The 7963-nt window shown below is 32.5% G+C and overlaps 2 long non-coding RNA genes across 2 annotated transcripts; both read right to left on the bottom strand.

Annotated features, from left to right (window-relative positions):
- Nucleotides 1–1372: 1372 nt before the first annotated feature.
- LOC133816259 (uncharacterized) lies at nucleotides 1373–2485 on the bottom strand. Its single transcript, XR_009885117.1, has 3 exons — nucleotides 2433–2485; nucleotides 1852–1900; nucleotides 1373–1420 (listed from the first exon to the last, which is right to left on the bottom strand). It is a non-coding gene; the product is annotated as an uncharacterized LOC133816259 (long non-coding RNA).
- A 1358-nt stretch (nucleotides 2486–3843) lies between these two features.
- Nucleotides 3844–5912, bottom strand: LOC133816258 (uncharacterized). The gene is made up of 4 exons (XR_009885116.1): nucleotides 4868–5912; nucleotides 4124–4242; nucleotides 4010–4030; nucleotides 3844–3917 (listed from the first exon to the last, which is right to left on the bottom strand). It is a non-coding gene; the product is annotated as an uncharacterized LOC133816258 (long non-coding RNA).
- Nucleotides 5913–7963: the final 2051 nt, after the last annotated feature.

Genomic DNA, 7963 nt, shown 5'->3' with positions numbered 1-7963 from the left:
GGTTCTATGGATATTGTAGGTTGGTTCGATGGGGTATTTTTTAATGGAAATGTCCAGTTTTCTGGTTCGATGGGTACTCGATAGGGGTTCGATTGTTCCATTTATGGATTTTCGTGTGTTTAACTATATTATATATATTTTTTGCAGATGCCGACGTTTCTTTTTCCCTTGACAGAGCACTTTCCCACTCGAGTGGCATACAGGGGTAATGGTTACTTTAAAACAATCAAGGACAAGTTTGAGGAGCTTAGGTTGATAGAAAGGGTGAAGGAATCCCCTTTCAAATAGTTTTTCATGGCAGAGAAGTTGGACTTCTCTACATCTCTCATACATCAATTAATGTTGTGCAAGATCCAGAGGAACAAAGAGGATGAGTTGCATTTCCATTTGGGATCTAGACCCTGTAGATTTGGCAGAGGCGAGTTTGCTATGGTTACGGGGTTGAACCACTACAAGAAAAAATGCTTTTAATAACACCAAAGACATTGGTTCTTTTTTTAGTATGAAATCATGTGTTCATGTTTATGTGTGAGAGAGAAAGAGATGATGGAAACGATAGAGAAGTTAAAAAAAATTTATATATGTACCATACTAATCCAACCATAACAGTAATAAAATTAATGAGATTAGCTTTTCGGACCTACCAACAATAAAAAAGAGATAATAGTGATAAATACTGAAAACAAAAATCATTAACATGCTACTGTACAAATTGAAGGCACCAAAATCACCCTTCATGAGTCATAGTTTGCCATAATCTATACAAGAGATTGTGAAATAAAGAATTTGATTGTAGAGTGCATAACAATTAATCAACAGACCTCATGAACTACTATAAACTACTATAGAATCACAGAAGAATACAATATTTTGATCCTAAATTATTATAAATTCACTCTTTGAATGAATCTCAATGGTCTTAAGAGTAGTGGAATGATAAACATATGATTCTGTGCATATAAATATAATAGCATAATGTAAGAAGCAATAAAGAGCACTACATATGCTTGTGTGCATATAAACATATCTGCATGATGTAAGATATATATAAGATCCAATGGCCTAGAATCTAGATGACACTCATATTATATGTGTGCAAGGCAAACATGTGATTAAGCTTACTAAAAAAGAAGCAATAAAGAGTATAAATGGTTGTGCCAATTCATTAGTCTGAAATAGTTTGAGAGATTAAATAAAGAGCATGACCATGTATTTAGAGTAAGTCCAACAAATCATAAGACACTCATAAAAGAGAAACACAAATAGAACACCACAATAATCTAAGCTACAAAAATCAGCAGTAGAGTGTGCTTTATGATCGAAGCCACTGCCAAGACTCCTCTCTTTGAATCTTGGCATGCTACAAGCTCATAATTGACAAGATTCATACCATCCCTTAAAGATGTGACTAGTGCTACATCTAAAAAAGATAAATGGGTATTTAGATGCAAATGAGGTTCCTTGAAGACATTTCATGCCAACTTGAAAAAAATTTCCCACTTAATTTAGGATTCTGTCACTACCTTAAAACGGGGCTGCTTATAATTCACTAATTTCAGTTATAGTAGCACTCTGTCTTTCATTCTCATAGTTTCTTAGCAACAATATTCAGAGATATTTTTTATATCCAAAGAAACAGATAGCTAATATGATGTAAAAGATGACTTTTAAGATAACTTTTTCAAACCCCAAAGGATGTAGGGAAAGAGAGGGGGGCAAGTAAGTTTACAATAAGGAAATCAAGAGAAAAAAGGTATGCGCAGAAATAAATTAAGTAAGAAAATTGGAATGCATCATTGCGGAGTAAAAATAATACGAGAGTAGATTAAAAAGGAGAACAAAAAATTGTACCTGTGACAGCATATAGAGCACATAAAGCATGGAAATCAAGAGAGCGATCCTGTAAAGAAAGAAAGATAGGATCAGAAAGAGTACACAGTCGTCACTCCTTAGGAACTAGAAAGTTACATCTAACATGTGAGAAATAATCATAGCAAAATTGGAGTGTATAAATATCATATGAATGAAAATACATATAGCTTATTAGCTTTTATGTTTAGAAATTTAGTTGACGCACTGGCATGAGAAACTGAGGTTCAATTCAAGAAAAAAACAAAGATGGGGCACAATGATGTGACCTACTCATCAAGATACCACATAGATGGGTCACTGATGTGATCTAAACCAAGCTTAACACTCTCAAGGTCCTATTTTAATCGTACCAGGTAAGCCTATACCATTTGAAATATAGAACCATTGTGTCTAAAAGAGTGATTGCTTAATCTAACAATGATAAGATACTGTTCAGTCTACACAACTGTCAACAACACTTAAAACATTTGTCCAAATAACAAATAGCCCAAAAAGAATATAGTGAGATATAAATTGTCCATTCATATAGTAATTACTGACTAAGATGGCCATAAACGAACCAAGTGATGTATTGGAACAGCTGTCAATGTTCCAAATCTGCCCTTAATTCGTCCAACAATTTCATGGACCTGGCTTGTGAGTTTTTTATCTGTGAAAATGCAATATGAAACAGTGTATTAATTGAATTTTAGCAGCAAAGCAAACAAAATGCACTTAGAATTGAAGTGTACTTCCTCAAACAAGGTAAGTTGTTTAACTCTGAAAAAAAAATCTTAACCATTGTTGACTGAGTAAATTATTTTAAAACAATGACAGTAATAAGATGGAGAGACAAAATAGAACACTATTCTGCATCAACCCCAAGCTACAATCAGAAGTAACCTAGAACTCAAAACATTAAGCTTATAGCTCAAATTTAGACATAGAAACACATTAACTACTAAAGGATCTAGCACAAGGAATTCAACTTAAATTTAGACATTCCAATGAGTTTTTCTCTCCTTACTAAAGAAGAAGAACTCCTAAAATGCAACAGACGCTAGTCCTTCTGCCAGGGATTGAATTAATCAAGGAAACAAAAAGAAATCATGAAACATAAAGAATAAAACTATTTGCAAATCAGGCAAACACAAGAAGAAGCAATGCAAATTTAGACAGAAGTATACACTCTGGAACATCTGTTCTAGTTGGCACATCAATTTGCAAAAAAACTACTTTGTCACGCCAATCAGGGTTTTCCTCGAGGAGTTTTTCAAAGGCCAATATCTTCTGAGGAATCCCTTTGATCATATCAAGGCAATCTACACCTAACATAACCTGTAATGCCATATATTTCACATAAGAAATAGTAATATATAAAACATAAGATATATAATTAAATATACAAATTAGAGAGGAAAAAAATATTAATCTACTAAAATTAGAATTACAAACACCTCTCTACCCATGCAACAAGCAGTAGCAATAGCATAAATAGAAATGTGTCACTAGGAAGGTAAGGACTAAGAATTAACTAACTCTACAGCTGAACCAAAGTAAGTGAACTTGAGGAATCTTATTATAAAAGTTATGGTCACTAGTTGTTTTAACCACTTTTTGATAGCCTAGATAACCACATTGCGAGACATACACAACAGATACGTTATAGTGAATCAACTTCAACATTCAAACCTACACATACATATAAGTGAATCAAAACATATATAATAATAAATGAACAGGAAAATATACATAGTGACTTGTCCTGAGTTGACAACCCCTTGAGTTCAGAAAAAAGTTACTGAATAACTAAAATGAGAATCAAAACCTAGAATTTGTTGATTCACCTAAGGGTTTAGTTAGCTCCAACTTGTACTTTCCATAGATTTCAACTATTTATAATCAAAGTTAAAAAAAATAGAAGGCACATTTATTTTCAAATAAAAATAGATCTGCATATTCAATCATATTTATAAAAGAAAGAAAACTTACTTGATCCATGGTTTTTTGACTTAATAAGGTGACTCATCTCAGCTTTGTATCAAAAAACTAAGCCATTGCTGTGACTAACAAAAAGAACCCAAAAAGGATTAAAGATTAAGAAACAATTCCAAAAGGCTGAGTATATAGTAGTAGGATAGCTTAATTGACAATGTACCTGAGTTTCTCTTCATTGGTTCTGTCAAGACATAAAGAAATAGCTCAGTTGACTATGTACCAGGAAAAGGAAAAAGTTCAATGAGAGAAAATGTTTTGTAAGAGGAGAGGGAACCTGAACAATTGACAATAAATGCCATAATAAGTGTATGAGAAAAGATCATTGACACAATATCCCCAACTATTTAATTATGTGAACGAGAACCTTTTTCATATCATTACTAGTCCCATAATCTGCAAGAGAAACAAAAAAACATAATATTGTCAATGCATAAAAAATTAGAAGATTCAATATTAGAAATAGAGTAAATATATGATAAATGATGTATATGTGATTTTTAATTTGAATGCACCTCTACAAATTTATTATTAAAATATGAGAATGTTAACATACTTGTTTGCTTGCTAGAGTATATAAATATATGTTTATTTGTATGCATGTTGTGGATACATGCTACTCTAGTTTGAAAACACAAGCTGAATTAGTCTAGAGAGCATGATAAAACTATGAAAATAATGAAATATATGCCATCATCTAGTGAACACATAGGTACTAAAACTTTCACAAGTCTCACACAACATCTGGGTCAATAAAGAGGAGTTGGTTTAGTCGATGATAGTTCCATTCATGTCATCTTTTACTGTTTTTTCATGCACTTTACGGTTTTTCATGCACTTCATGTCATCTAAGTCAATACTATTTTTTACATACTCTTTTTAATTTTTCTCTGCATTGCATTCATATCCTCATACTGAAAAAAAATATTACATGACATTTTAACACATAATAGACCCAGAAAAGAAAAGAAAAGAAAAGAAACAAGCTCAAAATTCTATAACAAAAATTGGGTGTGTTTACCTGAAATGAAATGTGATTGTCCAAACTATCAGCCTCAGGCAACTTTTTTATATCCTTGGACTATACCAAGTAAACCCCAACTCCATATATAAAAACAACAAAGCTCCATGAAAATTAGAAGTACAAGGTCCTTGGACTGGGCCAAGTGAGCCCAACCTCCATTGTTAAGCAACCAAGCTCCATGAAAATAAAATAAAAAACCCATGTCCTAAGATCTAAACAAACCCCAAAAAATTTTGACGCAACTCAAAGACCTTCCAAATATCACATTTCTGTGGTTTTCTTAAAAATTCAGATCACTCTCTAATTTATTTCAAAAATATAAATAAAAAAAGACTTACTCATAATTTTCATGTAAGCATTTGATCAAATAGATTAAGCATAATTGTGATCAAAATCAAATTCGGTACAAGCCTATAATTCATTTATAGAATTTGATGAGAAAAAAAATAGAGAAAAGAATTTACTAAGAAAAAGAACATAATGAGATTATTACCACAAATAATCTTGTAGATTTAGATTCAATGGTCTCAAAGAAGAGTTTATATAGATGATCAATATTGTCTCCTCCTTTTGAGCATTGACTAACAAAAAATCTGATCTGAAATAAAAGATCAGAAAAGGAAAAGGTCCTTTCTTCAACAAAGCTAATCTTCTTTAAGCAGAGTACAAGAGAAAGAGAGAGAAAAGATGTAGTAGTAGTACCAAGGTGTGTTTGTAAATTTAGAAGCCACACAATATATCTTAAAATGAAAATAACAAAAAGTTAAAAGAAAAAAAGGCACTGAACAACCGAGTCTATGAAAAAAAAAACAGACAAATAATATGAAAAAAAGGGATGCCATAAAGCTAGGAGCGGATTTAGAATGCAAGGCTTAATTAATAAAATTATACATAAGAAAAGGTAATTCCCTTTTTTACAACCTTCCAGAATATTGAGATAAAGTGTGCCACACACACTAGAAACATAAAATATCAATTTTTTTATGAAAGAGTTTTTCTATTAGGTTCTCATTGAGATCAAAAGTAGAGTTACAAGAGTGCTTCCACGATCTAAAGATGTAGATTCATTCACCCCAGTTCCCTTTTATAATTTTTTTTATTTCTTTTAAAGAGAGAGAAATATAGTAGACTATTATTTTACTTACTAATAGATATTAGTAAACAATGTTTCCAAGTGTTCAAGAGAATTTGAACCCTCCCTCCCTAAACTTGAAGCTCACAAACTTACTAATATAAAATGCCTAACTCTACCACACTAACACAGTCAATTGCCACTCAAATATTTATAAGACATGAGTACAGTAGATAATCTTCTAGAGAGAAATTTATTTGTTTTTCTATCAAACACAAAAGTCATAAATTTGTACTACACCCCAAAAATTAATTTCGAGTAAAAGAAGCAAACAAACACATAGGCATTCACTTGATAGTTTTATTTTCAATATTAATCCACAGAGATAAAAAGATATGAATATCTAGTCAATCATTTCAATGTAAACTAAGATAAATAAAAGTGATTTATCCTACAAACAATGAAGGGACTAAAACAGAGTAAAAGATTTTAAGCTAATATATAAATAAAAGTGATTTATCATTAAACGGGCATGTAATTTCAACTTACTGCAAACACTCGAGTAAGCCTCCCTTGATCCTCTACTCCCTTGGGAGTCCAATCCAAGAATGTGAGTACAAGCACTAATGAAATGACATGCATAATCATATGTATGAAAACTGGAAAAATGAGGATTAATACATAAATTACATGTTCAAAAATTCATATAGTCCAAACACTTAAAATGAAGAAAGTAATACAGAGTCGATGGATCACAAAAAAAGAGTCGATGCATAATCCACTGACATCTTTAAGTATCTGAATTTTTGTCTTCTTCGATGGAAATAACCCCACAGATCCAAGAATACTCTGCACTCTCAAAAATAAATAAATAAACCTTGAATCAAACATTGTAATCGTCTTCCAGTACAAAAATCCAAAAATAGTATGAGATCACAAGTTAAGAACATTAAGTGTATCTCAAAGCCAAAACCATCATGAAAGATATAAACCCACAAAAGAAAAAAAAATTGTGAGAAAGAAAATGTATACTGACCTTGGGCTTAGATCATTACATAGGGGGAGAGAGAGAGGAGGAGGGACTGGTGATGGTGGTGTTGGTGGTGGGTGAGTACAAGTGCAACATAACAAAGGCGGATAGCAAGGGCTTGGGGGTGGCTGGGAGTGGTGCGGTTGCTGTGACTGAGATGGAGAATGATGAGGGTGATGGTGGGTTGCTGACTAAAAGAAAATTGCAGTGGAGAAGAGATGTGTGTGAGAAAATTGCACTGGTTGCTGACCAAAAATGTCCTGATTGGAAAAGTATTATGATGGCTGAACTCCAAAACTCTGGTAGTGATTCAACAGCCCTAGATAGAGTATCTTGTAATTTACAATTTGAAGTGAAGTTTTCAGGCAAGCCATCTAGCAGAGCAGATTCTACAGTGTCCAAAATAACTTTGCACGATTGAGCAGCTTCTGCAAGAAGTACAGGAAGGAAGATTGGGAGTTTGTGAGGATCATAAAAGTTTGCTATTTTAGTAATCTTAAACTTTTTAGATATCTAAGAAATAAAAATCAACAAGTAATAATCCAATCATCTTTTCTATCATTTTACTAAATACAATAAAAATATTAGGAAAATAAAAACTACTTTGACTAGTACTAGACAGCAGCAGCAATAATGTGAAACAGAATTCCAAAGCTATGAACTAAGAATGAAATTACAGTTAGGTAAAGGAAATACCTTCATATCGTCCAAGGCCTTGCAATGATTTTGATTTGAGAAGAACAGCTTCAAGGAGCAGACTAACAACGTGCATGGACATAGGTGGGACAAAATCACTCTGTGAACGGCGTCTATTTTGTTCGCATCTTCTAGAAATGGATACTTTCATCCTAAGAGTCACTGCAGTAATGTATATTCCTTCAAATACATGAAGTGCAACTTCTATGTTACCCTTTTGATACTCAAGTCTTCCTAGTAGAGCTCTTGCTTCCTATAAATTGTGAAACCAAAATAAATCATCATCCAAACTGCA

This window comes from Humulus lupulus, chromosome 2 (genome assembly GCF_963169125.1).
Source record: "Humulus lupulus chromosome 2, drHumLupu1.1, whole genome shotgun sequence".
In the NCBI taxonomy this organism is placed as follows: Eukaryota; Viridiplantae; Streptophyta; class Magnoliopsida; order Rosales; family Cannabaceae; genus Humulus; species Humulus lupulus.
Note: the sequence above shows the minus strand (reverse complement) of the source record. Positions and strands in the feature narration are given on the sequence as shown.